Here is a 13,178-nt window from a genome sequence, read left to right as displayed (position 1 = left end):
TACTGGGCATGGAACAGGGGTTGAGTTCAGCCTATCACCCCCAGTCGGACGGACAGACGGAGCGAGTGAACGGGGTGCTGGAGCAATATCTTCGTTGTTTTGTCTCCCAACGACAGTCTGACTGGGTAGACCTACTCCCGTTTGCAGAATACGCTTATAATAACAGCACTCACAGCTCCACCAAAACTTCCCCCTTTGCAACGGTGTTCGGTTATGAAGGGAAACCGATCCCAATGTTACCGGGAGGGGGAGACCCCACTACAACTTCTCCGTTTGAGCAGTGGTGGCAAAACCCCAGTCAGTGTTGGCCCTCAATACAAGAGAACCTGAGAATAGCTAAAGAGACTTAAAAACAACAATATGATAAGTCTCATGTGCCAGTCTGGGAGTTAAAGGTGGGGGACTCTGTATTTCTATCAACTAAGAACTTGCCCCTCTCCCAGCCATCTAGGAAGCTGGCGCCGAAGTTCGTGGGTCCGTTTAAGATCAAACGGGTGATTAATTCAGTAACTGTAGAGTTGGATCTGCCCCCCAGCCTTGGTAAAGTTCACCCTGTGTTTCATTGCAGCTTACTCCGTCGCTGTCCGGCCCCATCCAAGTGGCACCCCGGGGGACCAGAACCCTCCCCCTCTTTGAGTAAAGTAGGGGGAGTGACTTCAAGGAGCACCGGAGAGCTGAGCTGCATCAGAACCCAACTCCGTCCCACCCGAGGCCCTGCTTAGGGGGGGCAGTATGTCAAGTCTGATATGTATAAAATGATGGTTTTGTAACTTTGGTTCATTGGTAAAGGATTCTGGGTAAAGCATACTGTAAACTAGCTGCTGAGAACTACCCCTCCTTCCTCTCTGCCTTGCTATGTCTTTGTTGTGTAGTCGCTTTGAAATGCTGATATGGGAACAAGATAACTGAGCCCTCTCAGGCCGAGTGCATGTAGGAGTCTGGAGGCGTCAAGGCCTCGCACTGAGGGAGAAAGTAACATCCTGGTGTGAAAGTAGATTGTATAGAGGGCCCCTCCCGCAGGAATTCTTTGATCTGTACCTTGAGAAGCTGGGTCAATGTATATGCTCCCCAGTCCTTCAATGGCTATCTTGCTCTGTAGTTCTGTATTCAATAAACTATGATACTTTGTTTCTACAAAGACTCGTTATTGAAATCAGCAGACTTGACACATACATATTATCTCTAGATGGAAGGCATTTCTCCACAGGGTCCTTCAAAGAGAATCTTCCAAGCAGGCTGTACCCCTCCCAAAGCCATGACCTTGATGGCCCAGACTAGCCTGGTCTTGTCAGATCTCAGAAGCTAAGCAGGGTTAGCTCTGCTTAGTAGTTGGAAGACCACCAAAAAAGCCTAGGGTTGCTGTGCACAGGCAGCAATGACAAACGTCCTCTGTACCTCTCTTGCCTTGAAAACCCTACTGGATTACCATAAATTGGCTGCAACTTGATAGCACTTTTCACCACCTCAACCACCAGCCTTTCTATAAAGCACTTGCTGTGAACTTTATACTTAATCTGGACTTGGCCAGAAACACCAGCTTTTGGTATGAACAGAAGAGAAAGAGCCAAAGGGCTTGCAGCCTCTGGGCCTGAATGAGCTGTCCCAGGAGATCCAGGAGCAGCCCAGGAATTGACATTATTTTGTATATTTTTGTCTGCATTGTTTTTGTTTATTTCTTGAAAGCTGCTTGGTGACCCAGTGTGAAGAAAAATGGGACATAGATACCTAAATAAATAAATAACAGAGATGATGAGAGCCAGTGTGATGTAATGGTTAAAGTATCCATCTAGAAATGGAGTGATGTGGACTCAGATTCTTATTCTTCTATGAAGCTCACTGGATAATCTAGGGCCGCTTACAATTTGACAACCTAACTATTATCAAATAATATTTGTGATAATAAATGGGATGGGTTCATAGAACTATTCTGATCTCCTTGGAAGAAAACTGGGCTAAAGGCTGGAAAACTGGGCTAAAACAAATAAAATGAATATTAGCAGGGATGGATATAAAGTTCTGCATTTAGGTAGGAAAAATTAAACACATAACTATGATGGGGGAGACTTGTCTTAGCAGTAATATGTGCAAAAAGGAGGTAGGGTCTTAGTAGAGCATTCAATGAACATGAGTCAGCAGTGTGATGTGGTAGCTAAAAAGGTAAATGTGATTTTGGGCTGTATCAACAGACGTCTAGTGCCCAGATCACATAAAGTGATGACATTGCTTTACTCTGCTCTTGTTAGACATCTAGTGTATTGTGTCCAGTTTTGGGCACCACAGTTCAAGAAGGATTTAGACAAGCTGTAATGCCAAGAGGAGGAAAAGGAAGATGGTGAGATAGATCAAGTCCTATGAGGAAAGGCTGAAGGAGCTGGGTATGTTTGGCATGGAGACAAAACAACTGAGAGGTGATATGATAACTATCCTCACATACTTGAAGGGTTGTCATCTAGAGGCCAGTGTGGAGTTGTTTTAGTTGCCCCAGAAAGTCAGACCAAAACCAATGAATTGAAGTTAAATCAAAAGAGTTTCTGGCTAAACATTAGGAAGAACTTCCTGACAGAGTGGTTCCTCCTTGGAACAGGCTTCCTTGGGAGGTGGTGGGGTCTCCTTCAGAGGTTTTTAAACAGAGGCTAGATGGTATTCGACAGCAATCCTGATTCTGTGAACTTAGGCAGTTCCTGAGAGGGAGGGCAGGAAGGGTTGCATCAGAGTTTAGTTCTCATGGCCCTTTATTACATGCCCAGCGAAATACTGTTCACCACTTTGGGGTCAAGCAGCAATTTTTCTCTAGGCCAGTTTTGTCAGGAATCCTGGAGGGTTTTGTTTTGTTGCCATCTTCTGGGCATGGAGCAGGGGGTCACTGGGGATGTGTATGGGGAGGTGGAGTATTTGTGAGTTTCCTGCATTATGCATGGGGTTGGACTAGATGACCCTGGAGGTCTCTTCCATCTCTATTACTCTAAGAGTGTGATAAAAATGGAATGAATGAATTTTTTTTTTTAAGTTAGCAAACCCAAGTTAGTGTGATGGATGGGTGGGTAGCGACATGTGGTTTGTAATTGTTGCTGCGCAAAATTCATGCCTGCTGAACATTCAATTGCCATCTTGCCATATCTTCGGAGAAAATGCTCAGCATTTTCTGAGCACTGAAGCAAAGGATTAGCAGAAGCAGTCTGGTGGAAATGAGATGCCTGCGCTGATTCTACCTTGGCTGCCACTGAATTCTGCTAACAGCAGAAGGCTCAAAATTTGCAGTTATGTTAAGGAGAAATAGTATTCCAAAGCAGATGGCAAACAGACTTGAAATCCTTGATTTTCTGAGGCACATCTGTGCTGATACCTGCTTCCCAACAGTATTCTCCTGCAACCTGTAAATAATAAACAAAGACAGCATAGAAAGTCAACATGCTGAAGGAAGCAAAATCTCAGACAGCTTTTCCACAATGGAAGCAGAAGATGCAAATAAAACAAACAAACAAAAAGCAGGTATAGATAATTAATATTGCATTTTTAAACTATTGTAATTTGCTTTGTGGAAAGAAGGTGGCATGGTCTAGCTTGATCTGCTGAGACCTCAGACACCTCCTCCTCTACCAGTACTTGTTTACAGACACCTGGGATACATGGTGGCACAAGTCCTTGACTCCTGTCACCATCAGGGCCAGCTGCAATATTTCATTGACTGGAAGGGATACGGTCAATCCTGGGAACCCACCAGCAACCTTCATGTACCAGAGCTGCAGGCTTTGCAGGTTTACAGCTGGGGCAGAGCCACTGACACCCTCCAGCCCTGATGCAATAGGTGAAACCCAGTTGATCATCTCCAGCCCTCCAGTATGACCCACACCCTTAGAGTGCTGCAGATAGAGGTTAAGAGCAGAGCTACAGGAGAGTTGGCAAAATGCACACCTCCTAGTCCAGTGCCAAACCCTCAGACCTTTTTGTACAGTCTGACTCACCGACTAAACTACTGATGGCTCTTGACTATGTGCATGATTTTGGACTGAATCTCAACTATGCTTTTTGCATTAGTGCCCTTGTCATACTTGCTCTGACAGCCCAGGTTCCAACCTGACCAACAGGAAGAGCTCAACCAGTCAAAAGTTTTTGTGGGCTATGCTCCCAAGTCTCCATGTGGGTGGCACAGCTGGCAGAAGACCTTCCCCTACTAGCCCCCAGGTCACAAATGCAGCCCTCTGATGAGTCAAGGCCAAGGCTGCTTTTTGTCAAGCAAGCAGATCTCAAAGTAACCAGTCCTTGAGTTGAAACAAAGTATATATTCATTGATAATCCATGTGCTTCTATTGAGCCAAGAATTGGAACTGATATAGAGTAATAGCAGAAGGCATACTTAAAGATGGCACATCAAAGGTTCTATCAACAAAGCTACAATTGCTAAACAGTCCTGTATTCATGTGTGAAAATTCACACAGTACTTTCTTTATCTCCCTGCGGTTATTCTTCCTGGGCCCAGGTCTGGCCTGGGGATATGTCCCTGGAGGCTTTATCTTCAAAGAACAAATTCCTGCATTTGTTAGTAAAAGCGAAAGAGGCTCAGGAAGGCAGTGCCGGTTAACTCTCTACTTTGATGTGCCTCAGCTTTGTTTTAGGGTTAGTAATAGTTACAGCATGGCAGTTATATTCTAATAAACATAGACAGTCATAGTAAGATAAAACATCACTTGACACTTTTCCTTTAAAGTTGATAATAACTAATGATAAATACATAAAATTTACTTTGACGTTTCCACTTTCAAGTGCATAGGTTTAGTTTGACTTTATTAATCAAATTATTATAATTCATTGATATTGGGGAAGTCCCAGGTGAAATTTAGTTTAGGTAATAAAATAATATCATTTATCTATTCCCAATATGCCCCTTTCAGGCTTAGCTTCCCCTTGATATGGAAACAGTGAACTGGCTACAGCTGAAACCTCCCTTTTACTGACTCTCAGTGTTGCAAAACTGCTGTGAAGCTACCACAAATAACTGCAGAAAGGAAGGCAAACTAGGTCTCTTTTTGCAGGAGCCCAGTATTCCCACTCTCACTTCCTAGAGTAGTGGAAGGAGGAATTAGTGTCCTCTCTGACATCTCTGGAAGTGACATCAATGCATTGAGAGCAATGTTGTTAGCCGCCCTGAGCCTGCTTCGGCGGGGAGGGCGGGATATAAATAAAACGATTGATTGGTCTAGCATTTGCCTTAAACTCTATGTTAAAATTATAGAGTTTGAAGCACATGCTAGAGCACTGCTCTAACACATCGATGTCACTTTCAGTTCATGCTGGAAGTGATAGTGGAATGTCAAAGACCATCAAGCATGCAGGTCCCAATCTCCAAAACTCTTCCACAGACTGGCAACCCTATGTTTTGTTGTTGTTCGGTCGCATAGTCGAGTCTGACTCTTTGCGACCCCATGGACAAAGTCACGCCAGGCCCTCCTGTCCTCCACCATCCTCCAAAGTCTGTTCAAATTTGTGTTTGTTACATCAGTAATACTGTCCAGCCATCTCTTCTTTTGCCGTCCCCTTCTTCTTTTGCCTTTTGTCTTTCCTAGCATCAGGATCTTCTACAGGGAGTGCTCCCTTCTCATTTGGTGGCCAAAGTAACAAATATCACTATAATGTTTGACTAAGTAAATATTATGTGTGTGTGTTATCCTGTGATTTAATGTAGGGTTTTGTATGTATGATTGCTGTGGTTTAAAAATGCAGAGCTCTAAGGTCAGAAAAAGGGGAGATGGATGGGCGATTGGGGGTGGAGTTGACGGGTTTGTGTGAAAGAAGAAATGAAGGACTGAAGAGAATAGGAAAATTAGAGAGACTGAATGAAGTGCTGTGGACTGAGAAGAATTGTTCTAGGCAAAGAAGCTACTAGCCTAACTGGCAAGTGAGGAAAATAAGGCTTTGTGGAGGGCATTAGTCTAAGTGGCAAAAGGTGAAAATAAGTCCTTGTGACTAGGTTTATTTAGGGAAGTTTGAGAAAGAAAGGAAACATGCAACTATCATGCAATCAGGAAGCTAATACTCTTAATGAATCCATTACACTTTTGAACCACACCGAAACCTTTACGGTTTCATACTTCTTACTAAACTACATTTCTGTTTAAATAAAAAAGTCATTTTATTTAGAGTAAAGGATCCCTTTCATCTCAGAGCTACCCCCCTGCACTGACCATTCTACCAAATATACCTAATCCATAATGCTCTTTGGGTTAAACTAAAACCCTTTTTACACGTGGACTTCCATCCGGATTTTCTCTGAGTTGTACCCACATTGCAGGAAATTCCTGAGCAAAACAGCATCCATATAGCCTGGGACAATTGTGAGGCAAAACTGGGTTGAAGTCAGTGTAATGTAAAAACACCCCCCCACACCCACCCCCACCCCCCCACACACAAAGATAAAAACAAGGTGTAGTGTGGAATGAAAACAGGGGTGAACTCAAATATAGTGTAGAACATCAGTTCAGGGACAGGGTTGAACCAGGATTTAAGTCTAGTGTAGAAAGAACCTAAAAGGTCTGGTGTCAGTATAAATCATGAGGCAAAGCTGAAGAAGGCAGCATAATACAGGTTATTTCAGGGCATTACAAAGGGATGCCATTACAGGTATTACATACCAGGAGTTACAATACAGGGGTAAAATATTACAATCAATATAAGGGTAAAATGTTACAAACACTTCATTTGAAGTGACATCATGTATTGCTCAATGGCCATGGTCAGACACACCATTTAACCCATCAGTGAGGCGCTCCTGTTTTTTTCCATCCTTATTTGAAACGGAGTCACCTGATCAGACATCCCTACCATAATCTGCCTCACTGCATGCCTGTTTCATTATTGATTGGTCAGATGGCTTTTGCACATGCACATAAACAATGCCACTGACTGGCTCATCCACGTAGGGACTATTTTCTAAGAGCACAGTCTAAACAATGATTGTGTTACTCACAAATCTCAACCTTTAAAAAAAAACTCCTCAAACAAAGCATTTGTGGTTGCTCAGAATGCATCTCTTGCAGTGCTTAAGGCACTCATGGGTCCCTGCCACATTTTGCTGATTGTGCAGTTAGGCATCTGTCACTAAGATTAAAACAAAATGACACTGATCCATGATCAATGGGGATACAAGTTGCGATAACTTGATAATGCTGGAGCAATCAGACAAGGAAAATATGTTTATGGTCCATCATCAGGCATTTAGGATCAGACATAAGAACATAAGAGAAGTCATGTTGGATCAGGGCAATGACCCATCCAGTCCAACACTCTGTGTCAGACAGTGGTCAAAAAAATCAAGTGCCATCAAGAGGTCCACCAGTGGGGCTAGAAGCCCTTTCACTGTGCCCCCTCAAGCATAAGAATACAGAGCATCACTGCCCCAGACAGAGAGTTCCAACAATAAGCTGTGGCTAATAGCCACTGATGGACCTCTGCTCCATATGCTTATCCATTCCCCTCTTGAAGCTGTCTATGCTTGCAGCTGCCACCACCTCCTGTGGCAGTGAATTCCCAAATCCCTTTGGGTGAAGAAATACTTCCTTTTATCAGTTCTAACCTGACTGCTCAGCAATTTCATTGAATGCCCATGAGTTCTTGTATTGTGAGAAAGGGAGAAAAGTACCTCTTTCTCTACCTTCTCTATCCCATGCATAATCTTGTAAACCTGTATCATGTCCCCCGCAGTCAACATTTCTCCAAGCTAAAGGGCCCCAAGCATTTTAACTTTTCTTCATAGGGAAAGTGTTCCAACCCTTTAATCATTTTAGTAGCCCTTTTCTGGACTTTTTCCAATGCTCTAATATCTTTTTTGAGATGCGGTGACCAGAATTGTACACAGTACTCCAAATAAGGCCGCACCATCTATTTATACAGGGGCATTATGATACTGGCTGATTTGTTTTCAATTCCCTTCCTAATAATTCCCAGCATGATGTTGGCCTTTTTTATTGCAATCGCACACTGTCTTGACATTTTCAGTGAGTTATCTACCATGACCCCAAGATCTCTCTCTTGGTCAGTCTCTGCCAGCTCAGACCCCGTCAACTTGTATTCATAGCTAGGATTTTTGGCCCCAATGTGCATTACTTTGCACTTGGCCACACTGAACATCATCTGCCATGCTGACGCCCACTCACCCAGCCTCGACACATCACTTTGGAGTGCCTCATAATCCTCTCTGGTTTTCACCACCCTGAACAATTTAATGTCATCTGCAAACTTAGCCACTTCACTGCTTACTCCCAACTCCAAATCATTAATGAACAAGTTAAAGAGCATGGGACCCAGTACTGAGCCCTGCGGCAACCCACTGCTTACCATCTTCCACTGTGAAAATTGCCCATTTATACTCACTTTCTGCTTCCTATTAATTAGCCAGTTTTTGATCCACAAGAGGAATAATAATAATAATAATAATAATAATAATAATAATAATAATAATAATAATAATAATAATAATAATAATAATAATTATTATTATTATTATTATTAATTACTTTACATTTCTATCCCACCCTCTCCACAAGTGGACTCAGGGCGGCTAACAACATACATTTTTACAATTTAACCAATAAAAACTACAATTTAAAATTATTTAAAACACTTAAACATTTAAAACATTCCATTGCATTTTTGGTGCTGTATCACTATAATATAATTTAACTTAGATATAAATGTAAATGGTGATCATGGTACTCTGTAACGGTGTAAAGTGGCAGCTCTCTCCCAAATTAGGTTAGGTCTCAAAGGCCTGTCAAAACAGTTCGGTCTTACAGGCCCTGCGGAAAGTAGAAAGATCCTGCAGGGCCCTTATGGCCTCTGGGAGAGTATTCCACAGTTCTGGCGCTGCCACCCAGAAGGCCCTAGCTCACGGCTGCCGCAACCCAGCCTCCCTTAGTCCAGCATGGACAACAGATTTTTTGTCCCTGAACGCAGTGCTCTCCGGGGAACTTGTGGGGAAAGGCGGTCCCGCAGATAGACAGGCCCCTGACCATAGAGGGCTTTAAAGGTCAATACCAACACCTTGAAACGGACTCGGAACACAATAGGTAGCCAGTGCAGCTCTCTCAGCACTGGCCAAATGTGCTCCCACCGGGGGAACCCCATTAGCAGCCATGCTGCAGCATTCTGCACTAGCTGTAGTTTCCGGGTCAGCGCCAAGGGTAGCCCCATGTAGAGAGCATTACAGTGATCTATTCTTGAGGTGACCGTAGCATGGATCACCAGTGCTAAGTCGTTGCACTCCAGGAAGGGGGCCAACTGCCATACCCGCCGAAGATGAAAAAAGGCAGATCTAGGAGTGGCTGCTACCTGGGCCTCCATTGTAAGAGAGGACTCCAGGAGCACACCCAAGCTCTTGACCTTGGGGGCCGGGATTAGTGACACCCCATCAAGAGCCGGCAGAGGGATCTCCCCCCCTGGACCACCCCAGCTCAGATAGAGAGCCTCCGTCTTTGTCGGATTCAACTTCAACCGACTCAGCCTGAGCCAAGATGCTACGGCTTGAAGAGCCAGGTCTAGATTTTCCGGGGTACAGTTGGACTGACCACCCATCAATAGATAGAGCTGGGTGTCATCTGCATATTGGTGACATCCCAGCCCATACCTCCTGACAATCTGGGCAAGGGGGCGCATATAGATGTTAAATAACATCGGGGACAGAACCGCACCCTGTGGCACACCACATATAAGTGGATGCCTTCGGGATGATTCTTCCTCTATCACCACCCTTTGTCCCTGATCTTGAAGGAAAGAGGCCAACCACTGTAAGGCAGACCCCTGAATCCCCATGTCGGCAAGGCGGCTAGTCAGTAGCTGATGGTCAACCGTATCAAATGCGGCCGACAGATCCAATAATAACAGCACCGCTGAGCCGCCCCGATCCAGATGTAACATGAGGTCATCTATGAGGGCGACCAGAACCGTCTCCGTCCCGTGACCTGGTCAAAAGCCAGACTGGAATGGATCCAGTGCAGAAGTGTCATCTAGGAATCCCTGTAGCTGAGTTGCCACCTCCCTCTCTATGACCTTACCCAGGAAGGGAAGGTTTGATACCGGCCGATAGTTCGCCAATACAGCCAGATCTGCAGATGGTTTTTTCAAGAGGGGAGGGACCACCACCTCTTTAAGAGGTGTGGGAAAGATCCTTTCCACCAGGGATCTGTTGACAATACCCTGTAGTGGCTCACGTAGCAGCGCCTGGCTAGCTTTTATAAGCCAGGACGGGCACGGATCCAACCCACAGGTTGTAGGGCGCACAGCAAAAAGGATCCTATCAACTTCCTCCAGGCTGAGTGAATTGAAGGAGTCCAGAATTGGACCAGAAGACGCACTCGGTGCCTCAAGTTCTTTCACTGTTTCAATTATGGCGGGGAGGTCGCGTTGGAACGACGAGATCTTATCTGTGAAAAAACTCGCAAAAGCCTCACAGCCAATTCCCAATTCTCTAACATTTGGTTTCCCTTGCGGTAAAACTGTTAATGATCGAATTATACTAAACAATTGTGCTGGGCACGAGGTCTCAGACGCAATCCGGGACGCAAAGTAAACCTTCTTTGTGGCCTGGACTGCCATCTCATAAGTCCACCTAAATGACCTATAAGATGTTCTCGAAGCTTTGTCGCGAGTACGTTGCCATTGTCTCTCTAGTGGTCTCAATCGCCGTTTCATTGATCGCAGCTCCGGGGTATACCACGGAGCGGATCGTGAACGGGGATGGAGAGGACACTGGGGAGCGATCTCGTCAATGGCTGTGGAAAGCTGGCTATTCCAGATCTTCACTAGCTCATCTAATGAGTCACTAGAGGCCAGGGATCCCGCAAAGCCATTTGAAGCCGCAAGGGGTCCATCTGTCTTCACAGGCGAGCTAAAACTTGCTCGCCGCCTAAACGGGGTAAAGGTGGTGTATCCACACGGGCCCTCAGGGCATAATGGTCAGACCATGGCAGGCAGACGGTACACCAGCCAGATTGCCAACCTCTCCCCAACATCCCACATCAAGCCAGCACACTCCATGCCCACGATCTTTGGCGGTGGGAGTGCCCTGAAGGAGCAATCCTCCCGTATGAAATCTGATCCAATACAACTCCCACAGCAAAGATCAAGTCTAATGTGTGTCCAGCCCGATGCATGGGCGCTGTTATATATTGGGAGAGTCCCAGTGCTGCCATGGAAGACACTAGGTCCATCGCCCGAGTGGAAGCCACGTCCTTGGCATGGACATTGAAGTCACCCAGGACTATAAGCCAAGGGTACTCCAATGCCCAGCCTGATACAGCCTCCATCAGGGACAGTAAGGCACTGGCCAGTGCATTAGGCGGATGGTACACCAGCCAGATTGCCAACCTCTCCCCAGCATCCCACATCAAGCCAGCACACTCCATGCCCACGATCTTTGGCGGCGGGAGTGCCCTGAAGGAGCAATCCTCCCGTATGAAAAACACCACCCCTCCCCCCCCCGCCCACTAGTCCGAGCCTGGTGAAGGACGGAGAACCCAGATGGGGCTGCTTGGGAGAGAGCAATCATCTCCCCATCCCGTACCCAGGTCTCTGTCACACAAGCCAGGTCCATGTCCTGCCCGATTAAAAAATCCTGCAGGACTGAGGTCTTATTATTTATGGACCTGGCATTGCACAATACCAGGGACGGAGGCGAGTGCTTCCACTTGGCCCCCATACCCGCTATCGTTGGGATGGGACACAGGCTGGAAGGGGAGCAAGCCCTCTTGTGTCTCAATCTCCTTCCATTCCAATTTTGCCTGCTCCCACTGCTATACTTTCCCCTCCCCAGGAGCACTGGAATCCCCTTTTACTCCATGACTCTCGAGCTTACTAAGACTTTATGCACTGCCAAATTAGTCCAGAACTGAGTTGGGGCAGGACAGGTTGCCTTTGACTCACAGGCCATTCCCAGCTGTTGATGACCAAAATTCTCTTTAAATCTGACAGGCATTTATGACTGTGTCAAATGTAAATGTCCATCCGATTGTGGCCAATGACAATTTTTTTCTCCAGCCTGCTATAGAAGTGGTGGAGGGAAACATAAGCAGGGGATCCCCCACTCCTGCTGGGGAAATGGCTAGCTTGCCACCTACCCTTCTCAGTTCCTTGTCTGCATTTCCCTTTCAGCCCTTCCTTCCCTTCTTCTTGCAATTGTTCCACTTTCCTTGCTTGCTTTCTTCCTCCCAACCCCTTCCTTTTGCCCCACTGCTCTTTCCTTCATTCCTCTACTCTAGTATTACTTCCTTCTTACCATTCCTGCCTGCCCACTCCTTGTTTCTTCATCAAACTCATCTCAGATTTCAAAAAGGAAACTGTACTGGCCATTTTAAATTATCTGAACAATCACTGTCTGTTGTCTGTGGTTGTCCATGGAATCCAAAATGCTTACCAAGATCTTGTGAGACAATTGCATGAGGTCTCAGCATTATAAGACTTTTAAATGTTATTTTATTCCTTTTATTATTTTAAATGTTAATATTTCCAACAAACCTGAGTGTGCCCCCAGATTTGTAGAAAACTTCCCTTTTCTTTGCCTGGAGGTTCTTTAAATCTGCTCTCTGGGACTATGTTCAGAGATCAATATATAGATATGCATTCAACATCCAATGTTTTTACATCATGACTAATACTCAGTACCCTTGTTGTCACCTCTCTGAGAAAAGCAGAAAAGGAAGTGAGAAAGAGAGAAAACAGAGACATATGTTTAAGGCATAGTTTAAGATGAGCCTTTCTGGATCAGACCAATGGTCCACCCAGTGCAGCATCCTAGCTCACACGCTAGCCAAACAGTTTCTCTGTAGGACCAAAAACAGGGCATAGAGGCCAAGGCCTTCCTCTGATGTTGCCTCCAGGCACTGGTCTTGAGAAGCTGTCAGCCTCTGAACATGAAGGTTCCATTTAATCACCACAGCAAATAGCCATTGAGGTCTTTGCCCTCCACAAATTCATCTAATCCTCTTTTAAAGTCACCTTTGCTTTTGGCCATCACTATATCCTGTGGCAGTGAATTCCAGTGCTCACATGATCTTCCCTCCCTGATGGGAAGATGTATAAATTCACACTTCACAACAGAAGCACAAGAGGAAGAGCTTGTAATGTGAGTAAGGTGTCTCATTTCGAGCCACATAATATCATGCTACATTATTCTCAGGAAAATACCCAACAAT

This window comes from Heteronotia binoei, chromosome 1 (assembly GCF_032191835.1).
Source record: "Heteronotia binoei isolate CCM8104 ecotype False Entrance Well chromosome 1, APGP_CSIRO_Hbin_v1, whole genome shotgun sequence".
NCBI classification, from domain to species: domain Eukaryota; kingdom Metazoa; phylum Chordata; class Lepidosauria; order Squamata; family Gekkonidae; genus Heteronotia; species Heteronotia binoei.
The sequence above is the reverse complement of the archived record's forward strand: the minus strand, read 5'-3'. Positions refer to the sequence as shown.